The 18,083-nt window shown below is 37.5% G+C and overlaps 1 pseudogene; it reads right to left on the reverse strand.

Annotated features, from left to right (window-relative positions):
* Positions 1–15,704: 15,704 nt before the first annotated feature.
* LOC121146931 lies at positions 15,705–15,851 on the reverse strand (annotated as a pseudogene).
* Between the last annotated feature and the right edge of the window lie 2,232 nt (positions 15,852–18,083).

An 18,083-nucleotide genomic window follows, 5' to 3' on the forward strand; every position in this document is an offset into this window, starting at 1 on the left:
AACATTCTCTTGCCAAACATACAAACACTATTTTGTCTATGTATATCTCAATATTTATCTGTTATCTCACATTTTTTTGCCAGATTTAAAGAAAATATGGAAAGTTTCGCAAGTTATCCAGCATATGGGAATTGCAAGTAATTCCTGACAATTTTATTTTTATGTACCGATTAACTTAGCATTAATAATAAAGTAAAGCACAAAAGATTTAATCATAACCCAAGTGTATTGATTTTATTAAAATTTCTCTAATGAACAACTGTTATGCTGATACCCCATTTTTAATTTACATAAAGCGAACTAATTTCTTGATTTTCACAATACAACTTCCTACCCTACACATTCTGCTGTGTGCCTAGCTTACCCACTGCCATGCTCTCATTCTTACTTCCTGTTTTTCTTTTTAAATGTTTTTACAATGACACACTTTTACTGGAAAAATCAGAGGCTTAGCACTGTGTTAGGTAAAGATATCAACACCTAGTACGCAGAAAATAACTTCAGTGAGCTGATATGACTGGTGGTTTTGAGTTGCACTTCCCTGATGAGTAGTAATGAGCATTTTTTCATGAACTTGTTGGCCATTTCTATACCTTCACCGTTTATCCATCATAAGTTGATTTTTATATACTGTGTAAGGTAGGGGTCTTGTTAAATGCTTCTGCATATTTAGATCCAAATTTCCCAGCACTAATTGTTGAAAAGATTGTCATTGCTCCGGGAATTGATTTTGGTTGTTTGTCAAAGGTTAGTTGCAGCTGTATGGGGTTAATATATGGGTTTTCTGTAAATTTATATTTACCTATATGCCTATTTTTATGAGTACCTGACGGTTTTGGTTATAACTGCTCTTTATTCTATCTTGAAGTTTATTGTTGTGATGCCTCTTTGTTTTAATTGTTTGAGATTGTTGCATCTATTCAGGGTCTCTTGTTTTTTTCTGAATTCTAACATTGCTTTGTCTAGATACAAAGTTGTGTGTAACTTAGTAATAGGTTCTTACATGCTTTAGTGTTTAGTCAGGATATTGAGAAACTGCATCCACAAGACAATTAGTGAAGGTATGCTAACATCTGATGGGTAAGGAGATACAAAGCTAATGGTAGTGCAAAGGAGAAACTATGGATTTTGATTTCACTCTTAAAAAATAATCAAAACAACTATGCGCTGATTCATTTCTCAAATGGGTGCGCCAAATATGGTTTAGGTGCAATCTAAGAGCCAGGAACTCTATCCTGGTCTCCATATGAGTGGCAGAGTCCAAGCAACTGAGCCACCTTCCAATGGTTTCTCAGAAACATTAGCAAGTAGCTGGATTGGAAGCAAAGCATGTGGGAGTCAGACTAACTTTGGTATGGGATACCCACATTACGAATGGATATCTTAACTCAGTTTGCCACAATACTGGTCCCTTGATTTCTATTTTGAATGAATTCTTTTTTTTTTTTTTTTCATTCACAGAGAGGAAGAGCTTCTGTTCAATGGTTCACTCCCCAAATGGCCACAACATCTGGAGCTGAGCCAATCCGAAGCCAGGAGCCAGGAGCTTCTTCCAAGTCTCCCATGAGGGTGCAGAGTCCCAAGGCTTTGGCCCATCCTCGGCTGCTTTCCCAGGTCACAAGCAGGGAGCTGGATGGGAAGCAAGGCTGCCTGGATTAGAACCAGTGCCCATATGTGATCCCGGCGCGTTCAAGGCGAGGACTTTAACTGCTACGCTATCATGCTGGACCCAGAATGAAAGCTTATTTGCAAATATGATTGATCAGCTCTATTGAGTCATTTTTGTTAGTCTGAAGAAAGAACATTGTCACTTACTTTATTCCATTATCTCTGTCAACTATTGGCGAATATGAACTGTAAAGTTTACAGGTTATTTTGAATCATAGAAATATTGAGTTGTTTCATTTTACTTTTCCACCTTTAAAAGCGGGAAATGGCATTCAGCATAGTAGCTAGGAAGCCTATATTGTGCTTCGGTACCAAGACTGGGTCCTGGCTCCAGCTCCTGCCTGCAGCCTCTTGTTCCGGAAATCCGTCTGAGGCAGTGGTGATGATTTAAGGGATTAGCTCTCTCCCATTGGATATCACCAACTGGATTATGTTCCCATGCACCACAGGCTTTGGGACATGAACCAGCTTGCCAGAACACTGTTTCTCTGCCTCTAAAACAAATAAGCAAACAAAGAAAAAATATGATTAAGCAGGTAACTACTTCTATGTGTTAGTTCGGATAATAACTCAAGCACGGATGCTAAGAGTCTTGACAGAAAGATCATCTGGTAAATGTGCTGCCTTTTTTTCCAAAGCATTTCTGGAAAGTAAAATATATGAATCCCAAAAGCAAATGAAACAATAATGCAAAAACTAGATATATTAGAAAATGATCTTTTCACATTTTACTGTTAAACTGTTCATTTATTGAGACATTAAGCCTTTGACTATAATGTGACTTGAAAAAACGTTTTCTCACAAAGAAAAAAATTTTCCATGTCTCAAAACTATTCAGTGTACTATATTACTGACAGATTGGAATGAGTTAGAAAGCTAAAAATAGGTGTATTTATAGAATGACTACTGAAGGATAAAAAATGCGCAAGCAAAATCTAATTAATGGATACAATAAATCCTGTAACTGCTGTTAACACAGTATCATAAACTAAATGATATCTTTCAGCCAAATCTCTCAAAAATTTTCACAACCTCTTCTCCTCTGGGTACACACATCTAATCTGCCTTTGCCCCCCTCTGAACAAGACATCTGACAAAGCATTCAAGACCCAACCTTCCATATTAAGGGTAACTCCCACATCTCAAAACTGTTAATTAAGACTGCAAATAAACTTTCTTCAAATAAAGACAAAATTCACAGGTTCCAAAGTTAGAATGTGTACAGGTTATTTTAGCGACCACAAATCTGCCAACTGTAACAGGGAAATGCGTTAGTATTAACAAGTTATTGCATAAGGAGTTAAGAAGTGAGACTACAAAATATAAAACAGGCTTGTAAAATAGGAGATACGGAGTAAAATGGTACATACACACAAATAATTAAATAAGTCATTCAATGTTAGTCAAACAAACAATCAAAGATAAATGCAGTAATGCTTCTTTAATAATCGTTCTAGTTACAAGAGCACTTAATATACACCAAAGGTAAAAGGTTGAAGATACACATACATATCACTGTTTAAATGTAAACAGAAATTTTATTTGGATATGGCTTTATGGAAATAATGGTATGGCTCCAGTAACTGAAAAAGCTATTTCGGACATAGGGAGAACTGAATATTTTTTAAATGAAAAAGAAAGAATGAGGAGTGGGAGTTTGTCCGAGAGATAAATGCCACGTGGTGGTGAGCAGCAGAGTCATGGTCCTGAAGGTGAAGATGCTGACTTATATCTACAAATCCTATGAGTGTTGGTTCATGTCCTGACTGCTTAACTTCTCACACAGCTCATGACATGTGAAAATCAGTGGGAGAAGGCTCACATGTATGGAGAACCAAATGAACTTCCTGTCTCCTTGGCTGCAGCCTGAATCAGTCCTGGGTACTGTGGACATCCTGGGAGGGAAATGGTAAATGGAAGATCTGTGTGTGTGTGTGTGTGTGTGTGTGTGTGTGTGTGTGTGTGTGTGTGTGTGTAACTGTAACTCTGACTTTCAAATAAATGAGTAAAGAATAAATCTTGAAAAATACCATTGCGATGCTCCCATCATGTATCAGAGTGCCTTAACACAAGCCTAGGCTATCTTTCTGCTTCCCACTAATGCATGTATGGGAGACATCTGGGATGGCTCTAATTTTTGTGTCCTTGACACACAACAGAGGAGACCAGGATTGAATTCTTGGCTCTTAGCTCCTAGCTTGGCCTGGCAAATCCTAGTGACCTTAGTAACTGTGTGAGCATTTAAGGAATAGATCAGCAAATGGAACATTTCTCTCCCTCTCTCTCTCTCTCTCAAAAACCGAAACTACAAAACAAAACAGCAACAACAACAAAACCATGGGGTAGTCAACTGTTCCCAAGAGATCCTTTTACTAACAGGCACATGCATTAGAATTTATATATATATATATATTTGAATTCTTTGAAAGGATTGGTAGGAGGTAAAAAGAAAGTAGTGGACTGAGAGCAGAAAATATGACAAACATGCTAGAATGCCTATTCTCCTTAGAATAAGAATAAAAATAACACACTCTACACTACTGTCAGGATGGATTTATAACATCCATATTTACAAGAATTAATACAACTCTCAGAAAGAAAGGCAGACTACTTTGTTCAAAATAGATTAGCCAAAGCAGCATGCTAATTAAAATTTCAACCTCTTATGTTAAAGTTTACTCAAATATTGTAATCTCCCAACTGACAAAATGACAACTTCATAAACCCATAATCCAGCATCTTAATAGAATTACCAGAGGAAATATTGAGGAATGAACATGCAGGGGATAAAATGTGTCATAGTAACCTTATCATACTGAATTATATTACAAAGCTATACTATGTTGATATATAATAATATTACTAACATGATTCGGGAAGCCAAGATTCATTAAATTGGATAAATTTGATAAAATCCCCATGTGAACATGTGAAGCTCAAATCTTAAAATAGGATATTCCAGAGTCAGGGATGAATACTTGCAGCCTATGAAGCATGAACAAGGACAGCTTCTATAGTTGATGTAAATAATCGTGTTTAATTTCAAACACGCATGCATGTGCACATGCATGTACCCTCTCTCTGCTTTCATGGTCACCATATGCTGATGAAAAATCAACAGCAAATAGAAATCTAACTCAGACCAGGGTGAGAAACTGAGTTTGTTTGTTTCTTACAAAGTAAATACTTCTGTTTCATTTCATAAAAAGATAAAAGAGCATTCCTCTTACATCTTAAAGGAAACAGTGAGAACTGAACAACTGCAGCTTTTTCAATGTGTGACTGAGAGATTTTTTTTTTCTTATTATACAACGAAGGGGAAAAGCTCAACTATAACTATCAATAATTCCCAAAGGACTTCCCAAAGATGTTCTCATTGCATGCTGTAAAATCTGAATATCTCACTTTTTATGGCAAAATGGGGTTTTCTGATGTGATAATAAAGCCGAGAGATCACCTGGATCACTGTGTGGGCCCAATATGGTGAAAAGGATCTTTTTAAAACAAATGAGTTGAGCACAGAAGATAGAAAATGGTACACAGCCAGCATGAAGGCATAAGACCACACGCTCTCATTAGAAGGCTTTTCCCTGGAATGTCTGGAAGCAAGTCTCTGACACCATGATTTTAGGCCTATTTCAGTTTTTCTAGTTTCAAAGTTATAAATTTGCACTGTAAGCTTTTTCTAAGCTACTAAATGTGTTCATTTGTATAGCAAACATAGGAAGCTATTATTGCAACAATATTTTCCAGCTCTCATGAATTTCACAGCTGCCGTTTAATACCTAGATGCTTCTGATCCCATCACATACAACAGAAACCAACATGAAAATTATTGTCTACACAGAGATTTATATTGTTTTTCTGTTCCCTTAAGGAAGAAAAACAATATATATAAGCAGTTATTTTGTCATAGTAAATAAATTTTATAGCATAATTTTAAGCCTATTTAAGTCTGAAAGTACTTATAAACTGCTACATATGCATGCGCTAATGCTACTTAAAATAAGTCATTAATTGCTTATGATTCCAAAAGACCATATAGAATTCTATACTTTTTTACATTTAATACTTACTGCTATTTAATTAAATCTTCAAAACTTGAGCTATAATAAAATTGAAAATTTTTGGTTTTTTTATCTTCCAAATTTATTATGTATTTATTTTGTTTATAATTATTAATTATTATTATAATTTTATGATACAATTCCATAGGCTTTGGGATTTCTCTTACCCCCAACTGAGCCCCCTTTCCCCCACTGAGTTCCCCTATGTTATCACTACAGTATAGTTTTTCATAAACAGTCATGTGTCCATCATCGCAGGCATGGACAATGGCAGAGAGTCCAGTAATCAATTGTCAAGATATAGTTAACAGTTTCATTGGTAGTCCATCTTTGATCTGGAAGTAGAGATGCCTATTGCATTGTATCCTCACATCTGAATATGATAGTATTCATTACAGTTAACATACATGCCCTTAAATGAAAAGTCACAATACAAAATCAACAACAGGAAGAAAAATAGAAACTTACAATGCCATGAAGTTCTCAAAAGGTTCTGATAGTTCAACAGTCCTGAATTGCTGTCGATCCCACCACTCCAATCATGATGAAATCTCTCCAGAATCTATGGAGAGGCTGCTATGGTTCACCTTAAAGTCTCCATCTGCCCAAATATTCACTGCCAATGCTTAGTTGGAGTAGTTGACCAATTTGTTTTGTCCTCTGTCCTCTACCATGATACCAAGTTTCCTCTGGAGGCTCCAATGTACTGTCATACCATCCATGTGCATTTGGATATGCTGTCCACTGCTCTGACTGAGCCACTGAGGAGGCCCCGCTCTGACCCACACACTCCATGGTCAGACCATAGAACCTGTAATTCTCTCCATGATTGGGATTCTGAGTCCAGTGTTTCAGTTGGTAGGGAATTACCAAAGAATCCTCATCTGAGGCCATCGCAGACCTGATTCTTGTATGTGTTTGCCAATACAGGATCTGGCACAGTCCATCACCCAAATCAGCCTTCGCACACACTAGTAGTTGCAATTGCTGGGTCAGTTCTATCTCCAGTCCCATGTTTTACACAAACCAATGGGTGTTGAAGCCCAGCCCTATCCTGCCCACCACATGCTTGACCTTTATGCAAACCAGTGGAAGCCTCAGCCTAGTTAGAGTGACCTGCAATAATCTCCACCAGGCCTGCCCTCTACCCACCCTGGTTTCCATGCTTGCCCAGATGTACAACTGACTGGTCCCATCTGTTCAAAATTCCATTTGGCTCTCACACATGTCAATGGGCATTGAAGCCCAGTTCATCCCAACCAGCCCCACTATGCAGTCCACACTGTTGCCAGTGGGTGCCATCATATGTTTAGCCATGTCTATGCCTGACAGATTTGCCCCCATGACAATATTTGCCAGCTGATGCTGAAGCAAAGCCCAACCCATCCATACCCAGTCTGACTTACTCATGCCCCAGAAGGTACAGTCATCCCAGCCTGGCTTTTCCCTGAGTCTGCTCACATGTAGGCCATCAGAGGTTGTGACCTGCCCAATCTGGTCTGCCCCCATCTCAGCTCTCATGCTCACCAATGGGAGTAGTGGGAGAGTAGGGGGGCCCTGCAGCCCCCTCCCACTGGGTCCACCCCTACCATCCCCAGTGTTTTCACATTTGCTGGTTAGGTGCTGCAGCCCAGTCTGGCACAGCCTGCCTCACCTCAACATTTGCCAGTGGGTGCTGCAGCCTGGCAGGGCTCGGCTCACCCCCAATTTCAGCTCACACTGGATATGCTGTTCTCTGCTCTGACTGGGGGCTACAACCTAGCCCTGCCCTGCCATCCCCCAGTCACAGCCCTAATGTGGCCTAGCTGCTGTTGCATCCTGACCAGGCCAGACCCACACTCCATTCTGGCACTCGGACTTGCCAACAGATGAATTGACCCAGCCTGGTGTGCCCTTGACCTGTGCCAAATGTATGCCATTGGGTACTATATTTTGTCCTAGTCTGGGTTGCTCCTCGTCTTGGCTCTTGCACTCACCTGCAGGGAGTGTGTCTCAACAGAGGAGTTACCCAAGCTCCTACATCAGATCTAAAGTTGAAAAATTTTAACAAATTATTTGCATGTTTATCACAGAAGAATTCTTTCTACATTTCTCAATACTAAAAGGTAATGCACTAAACTCTAGTCTGTTTAGGCTGCTGTGAAGATCACTTGGACTGAGTAATTCAATAACATTTACATTTCTAATGGTTTTAGGAGGCTGACAAGTCTAGGATCAAGATGCATGTAGACTGCCCCTCATACGGAGTCACTGATAATTCTCTCCTCTATCTATCCTCACTTGGCAAACATTACAGAAAAGAAGCACTCCCTCCTATCATCCTTCTTGTCATATCATTAATTCCACCCATGGGGTGCATTTCTGATCCTTTCTTTATTCCCTAAATAATATTATATCATCACACTGAGGACAAGATTTTAAACCTATGAATTTTGTGGTCACAGACTTTCAGTTCATGACCCTTCAAGTAAAAAATGCATAAAATTTTAAATGAAAACTAAGAAAAAAAAGTCAAAAATTGACAGTAAAACTCATAGCACCATATTATTTATTTATTTGAAATATATAAAAATTACAGAATAATATCTCTTAATAAATATCAGTTGTTTCAATCAATACATTTTCTCCATAGCGACCATAAAAATAATCACATACTTATTCTTCACTTTTAAAAAATTTATTCTTAATGGAAAGGCAGATGTACAGAGAGGAGAGACAGAGAGGATGATCTTTCATCCGATGATTCACTCCCCAAGTGGCCGCAACAGCAGGTGTAGCGCCAATCTGAAGCCAGGAGCCAGGAACTTCTTTCTGGGTCTCCCACGCAAGTGCAGGGTCCCAAGGCCTTGGGCCATGCTCGACTGCTCTCCCAGGCCACAAGCAGGGAGCTGGATGGGAAGTGGAGCTGCTGGGATTAGAACTGGCTCCCCTTTGGGATCCCAGGGCATTCAAGGCAAGGACCTTAACCATTAAACTACCATGCCGGGCCTTATTCTTCAATTTGTTTATGGAATAAAAATTTCATCATTAAACAAGGCTATCTTTTGTTTGACCATGAAAACTTACTGAATACAATCTTATACTTGTTGTGTAAACTTTGGGGAACAGCAAATCAGGTATATCCTCACAAAGAAAATGATGATACAGCAACTAACCAGGTTGTGCTGGAGAGATCACTCTAGTGAGAGGACAAGAGGGTAGTTCTAAAAAAATAACAACAAGGAGATTTGGATAATTTTTTTTCTAGTGTAAAGAATCTAATTGAGTAGAATAATGAATGAGAAAAGCACAATCCTCAGAGAACAAATCATAGCTATGAATAAGTGCTATAAAATAATACAACTGTTTTAATATTTGGTATAAAAGTGCTTCAGGCAAGCCACTGTCTTACTTGTAGATGATTTCTCAGCATTATTTATTTTATTTGTGTTAGACCTTGAGTGAACAATAGAAAATTTTAATGAAAGAATATACAGTATTAGAAATAGTTTAGCTTATCCTGAAAACAGAATTATTTTATATTGTGATTAATCAGAAGAAACACTTAGGTTAAGACTGGAAAATAACCAGAAGCAAGATTGGGTTGAGACTGATAGGTTAAGGTAAGAGTAACTAATTTTATTGCAAGTAACTTGCAAGATTTTGTGACGTTGGTTTCATTTTTAAAAATTAGTATATCACACGAAAAGCAGTGGACAGGGAGACAGAGAAAGAAATCGACCCCATGTTTATCTCCTTTTCTCCCCTTCACAAAAATGTTCAGGGCTGGGGATTACAGAAGTCAGGAACTCCACTAAGGTCTCCCACATTGCTGACAAGTACTTGATAACGCTTCCCACTTTCCCAGGCACATTAGCAAGGAGTTGGATCAGAAATGGAGCACTAGGCATTAGAACTAGCCCTCTTAAATGGGCTGTAGAGGTGCCAAGATGCAACTTAACTTACTATACCACAATGTCAACCCTTGATGTAGTTTTTATTAAAACTGTGAAATTACCTTCATACTTTGGGAAGTTTCCTGTTATCAATGTTCAAACAGGCCAAAAATCTATTGGCACCATTTTTTTTTCTTGTTTTAACGCCTTCTCCACATTTTGCTTAACTCTAGCCCATGTTTCCAAATCTTAAAAGTCATCCTCTGGAAAACAAGGATTAAATGCAACAGCAACCTTTAGGCAAGGATCTGTCTGGACCTGGGAAACTCGTGCCCCATTTTTCTTAAGAATATGATACCTAAGAATAGCAAAAGAAGTAGAGTGAGCTTGTCCCATTGCCCTGCGGATGTCACCCGTGGCCTCCTCTGGGCTTCTCTTCCGGTCCCTGTTCAGGCTTCACTTCTGGGGGGTCCCTCTAGTGGGGACCAGGACTCAAAGTGTGGCAGCCGCGTAGAGAAGAATCGGGACACAGGAGATGCAACGACGAGTTGAACCAATGCACACTTTATTGAGCTTTTCTGGGCAGCTTATACCATAGTGTTTGCAGGGCAGGTAAAAGCTACTAGTTAACTAAACAATGGTATACAAGCTACTCCAGCAATAGATCACACGGAATTTGGGAAACAATCACCAGGCTCCAAGTGGCAGTATAAGCAAACATGAATCACAGGAACCAATACCAGTAGACAAACAGATCTAACTAGAAAAGCAACATAGCAAAAAACTTTGTACTCTGATACGTTTAGGCCACAATCACTAAAGGGAAAGGAAAAGACAGGATGCCTCATGCCTCCTCAGGCAGGCTTCAGCAGCAAGGCTGTTTGCCATCCCAGCAGGAATTTCACTTCCTGTTCTCAGTCTGCTGAGAACATTTTAGATTCAAATTCCTTGGGCATTTGGTGGTCTGGTTCAGGGGACAGACTTTCAACAACAGACCAGCATTGTGGTTAATTAAGCTTACAACTGATTTGTTGATAATCATTCTAGATATGGCAATCTCTATGTAAGCAGTAGTTCTTGAATGTAAAACAATTATGGAAATGACAAAAATCACCTAGATCTTTGTAAAAGCCTGAAATAATCTATTCAGCACTTGGATGCTTTACAATAGATTTCTATCAGTTCTTTGTCACATTCCTCTTTGCATGGTAGATATCTATAGCAGACTACACTGAATTGCAGGCTTCTTTTTTTTTAAGCCTTTACAGCATAGATTTATTTTGACCATTTTAAAGCATAAATTTAATGGCATCAAGTACATTCACATAATTCATAATCATAATTCATTTCTGAACTCTTTCTTTTTATTTCTTTTTAAAATTTGTTTTATTATTTTATGATATTGTTCCGCAGGTTCTGCGATTTCCCCTCTACCCCTACCCTAATTCCCTGTTCCCCGCTTATTTCCCTTAATATATTATAGCAATATGGTTTTTCATAAATAGTTGTAAGTTAGTTATTCTGCTATTTAAATGTATCCTGACATCGTAGGTGTGAGCAGTAACAGAGTCCAGCATCCTACTGTCAAGATATATTTAACAGTTCACTTGGGAGTTCATTTTTGATTTTAAATTAGCAACTCATACTGCCTTACATCTTCATATCTGGATATGATAGTTATTGTACATCCCTTAAATGAAAAGCCATAAAATAAAATAAAGAACAGAAAAAAAAATAGGAAAGTATTTGATTTTTCCATATTCGTCGCAATTCAACAAGGTTAATTTTTATAAAATGGAAAGCTTAAAAAAAGGATATCAATGGACAACACCTTGATTGTTGCTATTTATGTTGAAATTCAACATAAACAAGAAATATACACTGAGTCAGTCTGAAATAACCCTGAGTATTTCTTAAGGTATACTGTTCAGATCAATGAAGGCTTTAAGTAAATCAAATTAAATCAAGCACAGGTGCTTCTTACAGATGTAGTAAAAGTGGGGATGTTAAAATATATAAAATTAACAAGCAGAAATTAAAAGAATTGCCAAATTAAACCTTGGTTTTGTCGGAATTTCTATTATATTAAGGATAGAAAATTAAATTTAGAAAATATATATCAATGTCATAATACATTCAAATTTGGAGACTTAAGATGTTTTCTATACTGTTTTATACTGAAGTTTTGATAACGAATATGGTTTGCTTTTGAAAAAAAAGGTCAAAATTATCAAATAAAGAAAAACAAACCTTACCAAAGATGACCGCTGCTTCTATCTCTTAGCACAAATTGTTTAAACCGAGAATATAAATTGTTAAAAGTTGGAGATCTGATAGCATTTGTGACTACTTGTTGCTTAGATTGTTGAACACGTTAAAATGTAAAATTTTATGTATATAAAGAGGAAAGCTAGAACTGACAGCAAAACTATCTTCAATTCCATTTAACAAGGGGAAGAAACAGTGAATTCAAAATTTTCATCTTCATTTTCCCATGTTATTTTTCTGGCAAATACACAACAGCAAGTTTAGAGGAAGAGACAAGGCACAGAGGCACCGACATGTGTGTTTCCTGAGCCCTTCCGGAGACTTCTTGAATGTTTCCAGTTCATCACAGAAACCTTGGAATATATTTACCTATTACCAGATCCCCACCTCCTCCCCACCTTCCTGCCATCAGACAAAAAAAAAAAGCACAAATCTCAGGATAAACTGTGGGCTTCACAAACAACTAGATGTTGTCATTTCAGATGTTAAGTATCAGAACATTTTTGAAAAAGGCTAGTTTGTACATTTCAAATAGAAAAGACAATGGAGAGTCCATTACATTATTTTAGCAAAGAAACAAAAATAAAAATAGTTAATGCAGTGTCCACTATGGGAATGTCTCATTATCACATTAGGGGTAAAATTCTCTAAATACCAAAGAGAGTTGTCCTGCTGATAATCCCTTTGACATCTGACAAATATCCTGCCATTTGAATCCAACCCGTTTTTGGGAGATAACAACTATCGTGAGTGGTGTAAAACCAATAGTCTTCATACACTTGCCACATTCCAGCCCGTGGCTTTCACCCTCAGACTTTTAACTGAGAATCATTCTTAGCCCCTTTGTGACATCACATCACTAACCAAAAGGGGTAGCATGGGTGCCCACTGGAAAACTAACACTCTCCTGATGGCCGGCTGCTGGACATGTCTGCGGACCCATTCAATCATAAACAGGTCATAACTAGTTTATACATTGACTTATACTCATAATGTATACCAGAGGTTAGAGAAGTAGCCATAATTTGGGCATAGATTATAGTGCTTTTTCAATGAATTTATTGATGCCAGACTAATCCCTCCAAATTCCTACCCATACTTTTATCATCCTTTATAGAACAGATTGTAAAGTGATAGTAATCGCTAGAAAGCAGGCAAATGAATCATCAAATCTGGTATTTTCTAGATAGAATTTGTTTTGAAAGTTAAGAAAAAGAAAACAAATCCAAAGAGAAATGATTTCAATTTGCTCCAAATAGCGAAAGTTTAAGAATAATTATCTCCCATTTTTAGAAGATATCAAGTTCAAATATTATTTCACCATTCGTATATAATGAAGTTGTGTTATGTTCTTTTAACATCTTCATTTGAAACGTCATCTGCTTGCTTTCTCCCGGGAAAATTGATAATTATTATTAGTGGTTTTAACTGTAGAGGCATTTGAACATCCTTATAACTTTAAAAGGCCTTGCACAGTACCTTAAGGACCTTAACCTTTGCCATATTTTACTTTATAATATGTTGCTCATGCTTTGTCAGATTCTGAAGTTTATCCGAGTTCTAGGGCTGCCTAGATTTGTGCTCTTCTCAATCTCTAAGCTTTCTGAAGAAAAGTAAAAATGTGTCAAAATGTAGACTTGAAGGAAAATTTAGATCAAGGTGGTCAATTTCCCCACTTTTGAAACCTTTTATTGGCTTTTATTGGCTTTAGCAGGAAAGGAGCACATATGTGTGTTCATTTCCATGGCAAATTAGCACAAGCTGAGGTGCATGAATTAGCAGACATTTGTTATGTCACAGTACTCGTGGATCAGGTGTCCACCTGAGCTTAGCCCAGCCCCCTGCTCAGCCTCTTCCAACCTGATACAGAGACATCAGCAATCTGGCTGTTTTTATCTAAAATTCAAAGTCTTCTTCCTAGTTAAGGTTGCTTGTGGTGGTGAGTCTGTTAGGGTACTCCATCACTTTTTTTTTTTTAATTGACAAAATGCTATGTAACTTGACCCGGGCTTTGTTAAACAAATCTTTTGACTGGAAATTTAAGCATTTGTAGGCTTTTGAGGCTCTAAACATCTACAAATAAATAGAATGATATCCTTATGACTGCTTATGAAGGATTACACTACTGTAATAACACAGGGGGAATCAGTGTGTGTGGAGGAAGCGAGAGAGGGGTAAGGGAAATCCCAGAGCCTATGGCATTTTATCATAAAACTTAAAATTATCAACTCTTCAGCCACCTCTCACCTGATACATATTCCTTCATGGGAAATTTGATAAAGCCAACTGCCTGAATAAACCAAAGCTCAATTCTTACAGAAAACGATAGGATCATTTCACACAAACATAATATACCCGTGTATCTGTTTGCTACTTGTCTAATGCAGATAACAGTAATTGACAAATTGGTACAAACTTCTTTTAACATGATGTTATGATTTACCATAAAGTTGACATAGCCTAGTTTTTCTTTTTTGGTGCTCCTTTAAAATGTGCAGTATTTGCTGGCAATGCATACTTACTTCTTGGAATATACTTTCTCTCCAGCAGTTCCATTTCTCACTGTCATACTTTAAATTCCACCCATCTTCTTCCATTTAGAAGAGGAAAACATGTGACTTCATATTGTAATTGTCCCACAGATTTGTTAAAACACCATAGGAAATGTACAAAAACATGCTATGAAACCCAAATTTAGGGTTACTTACTTCTGGTCATATCCTGAGAATGAAATTATAAACCATCAGGGTAAGTGTTATATCAATGTTTCACTCACTGCTAGAATAAAGTCCTCCCGAGAGGTGACTGTCTCGGTGACAACAATGTAACTCCCAATATAGCTTTCTGACTAAGGCATTTATGTACAGTAGGGATGGAGATACTTTGGGATGCTACATGATGCTGAAAACGTCTAGAGAAAATAAAGGGACGTGTTCTGAGACGAATCCTGATTTTGACTAATTATCAGATTATCAGATTAAAGGGTGTGGTGGTAGTGGCAGTAAGGAAGCACTAGAATGGATATTGACCACAGAACATAAAATTTTAGTTACACTGCAGGTCAGTTTCAACCTGTTATCCTGCACAGATAATACACTATAATATTTTCAACCTTTGTGAAAAATGCATGATCTAAATATATATACATATATAAGCATATATATATACGTATATGTATATGTATATATATATACATATACTCATCTAAAGAAACTGTATAATGAAGACTAGCATAACAAGAAGTGAAAATACATTGTAGTATGCATCTCTACTACCATATACATCATATACATCACGGGTTTTCAATGAAACTGCTGAATATATATTGACAATAGGACACTGGAATTTCTAAATCATCTATGCCTATAATGTCAGTCATAGACTTAGGTAGCAGAATGCTGGACTTGTAACTGTTGAAGGATTTCACCACTGCTATAATATGGGGGAAATCAATGGTAGGGGCAATCCCTGAGCCTATGAAACTGTGTCATAACCATTCTTTTTAAATTATGTGTACATATAAACGGCATTGCTTCTGAAACACTCACGATGACTAATTGGTGACTTCAAGTCAATTTCTGAAAACATGATACACGACATTATTCTCAGATGCAGGGCAAATTGGTCCTGTGTTCAACCAATGTTAGTGATGAAACAAATGCCATTGCCTATTGTTGAGTCCAGTAAATAATTGGGTCCAAATAACTAAAAAAACATATTATCTTACAAATGCATTAATGTCTATCGGGCAAAATCAGATCAGTAGATATTCCCCAGAAACCAATTTTCAGTTAGTGACACAAAAGACTACTGTCTATTTTCCAGAAATGTGTTACCTCATTAATTTGAAGCTAGCCTTAAGTAGGCAATGACAAGAGAAATAAATAAAAACATTAGGAAGCAAGACTCATCTAGGTGCTATAAAATTAATTTGATACTACACTTGATCTTAGCCAAAAGGCCGAGAAGCAATATATAAAAATTAATTTGAAAGACACAAGTAGAATTGTTGTACTGAATCTCCAACTACTAATTTGTCCATGGCTAATTTTATTTTATTTTCAAAACATTTAGTTAGACTAAATCAGAGCAGCAGAGAGAGGGAGGAAAAGAGAATTAGACAGAGATGGCTGCAATGGTCTAGTCTAGACCCAGACTAGACCAAGGAACTGCATTTTGGTCTCCCATTTGGTGGTAGGGACTCAAACACTTGGATCATCTTCAACTGTCTTCCCAAACACATCACCAGGGATGTCAATAGGGCAGGACACAGACAGCTGGGACTCACACCTGTAAGAAATACTAGCATCACAAGGTGCAGCTTCAGCTGCTGTGCCGCACTGTCAGCCTTGCCACAATTTCTTATAACCGTAAGGAACTTAGTTTCATAGATGCGAATGTAAGTATCAAAATTCCTTAACCGTTTCTAAATATTAAGACAAACTGAAAAATTATGTAAATATGCCATAAAAAACTAAAATGTATCTCAGGCAGTATTAATAAATAAAAAATAAGACAGTGTTTTTTTGTTTGTTTGATTGAATGATTGCTTGATTTTTTTTAATTTTAGCTGGAGCTGAGCTAATCCAATGCCAGGAGCCAGAAACTGTTTTGGGTCTCCCACATGGTTTCAGAGTCCTAAGGTCTTGGTCTATCATCTGCTGCTTTCATAGGCAATAAGTAGGGAGCTGGATTCGAAGTGGAGCATCTGGAATATGAACGGGCATATATACAGGATGCAAGTGTTTCACATGGAAAATTAGCCTGATATGCCACCATGATAGTCCCCAGAAATAATTTATATGTTAAAAATGTCATAGAAAATTTCTGAATGTGTCTCTACTGATAAATAACCTGGAAATGGACTGATGTTGTAGCAGAGCTGCTTGGGTTCCAGTTCACATTCCAGAAGCTCTGTTTCCTTCTTGCTAATGTTGCTGGAAAATCAGTTGAAGATGGCTGCAAACCCTCAAGCCACTGCACCCGTTTGGAAGACCTGGATGAATTTCAGGCTCTTAGCTTCAGTCTGGCCCAACTATGGCCCTGTGGTCATTTGGTTACTGAATCACAGATGTAAGATATTTCTCCTTCTGTCTCTGCCTGTATATCGGTCTCTCTCTCTCTCTCTCTCTCTCTCTCTCTCTCTCTCTCTCTCTCTCCCTGCAACTCTTCCATATTGATAAAAATGCCTTTAAAAACATAACACCTTTTGAAAGTTACACATAGTCTTTAAATAAGGAATATGTTGTGTAAACACATCACTAGAGTTTTCTTGGAGCCATGAGAAATTTGAAGTCACAGAAGAAATAAGCCACTTGAAAATCTGGAGATAGAAAAATATAAAGTCAGATTTCATTCTGTTTATCTGAAGCAGAAACTGAACTTCGACACTGATAAGAATTCACACAAGGTATTTTCGTTGCGCTGCTGGAGGTTAGATTTTATTTCCAGGAAGAAATAGCAGAGAGCTAAGATGAGTATCTTATGACTCAGATTTAAGGTATTTTCAGAGCATTTTTCAGGTTTTAAATGCTTTTTTTCCCCCAAAGGATAATAATTTACTAGATGCTCTTCTCCCTTGGCAGGAATAGACATTTGCCCATTTTTAGCCACCTTTATCTTTCCTGAATAACTTAAAAGTATGAAGGATCTATGAAACACTGGCATGAGCCATATAGCATGAACAAAACCCCGCTAAAAGATAAAATATTTACTCACTACTACCCTCTACCTCATATCAAAGGGACTATTAGATCACACGACGAGAGCTTTGAGGAGCTCTACAGTAGTGTGGGAATACACAAGGGGGCCAAATGACATTTACTACGGACCAATAGAAACTTTACAGACATAAGGACAAAAAAGGAATTAAAAACAGGAAACTGGAGCACTTTACACAAATGACAAATCACATAGCATATTTATCGTGGAAGTATTAGAAAATAGAGCAGAAGAAATATTTGCTACATTAATGGATGGAAACTTTGTAAAATCAGTGAAAGATACAAAGCTCACAGACCAAAAAGTTAAAATCACACCAAGCAGGTCAAACATCAACAAATAAATTCAAGTATCTAGTTGTGTTACAATAAAGTAGCAGAAACTCAGAGAGAGAGGGAGCTGAAAGAAACCAAGAACGTGGGCCTTGCGAAATGTGTCAGTGTTTAAATCTTCACCATGCAAGCTCCAGGATCCCATATGGGTG

The sequence above is a fragment of the Ochotona curzoniae genome, unplaced genomic scaffold (assembly GCF_017591425.1).
Source record: "Ochotona curzoniae isolate NIBS_2020 unplaced genomic scaffold, NIBS_Ocur_1.0 scaffold_4505, whole genome shotgun sequence".
NCBI classification, from domain to species: Eukaryota; Metazoa; Chordata; class Mammalia; order Lagomorpha; family Ochotonidae; genus Ochotona; species Ochotona curzoniae.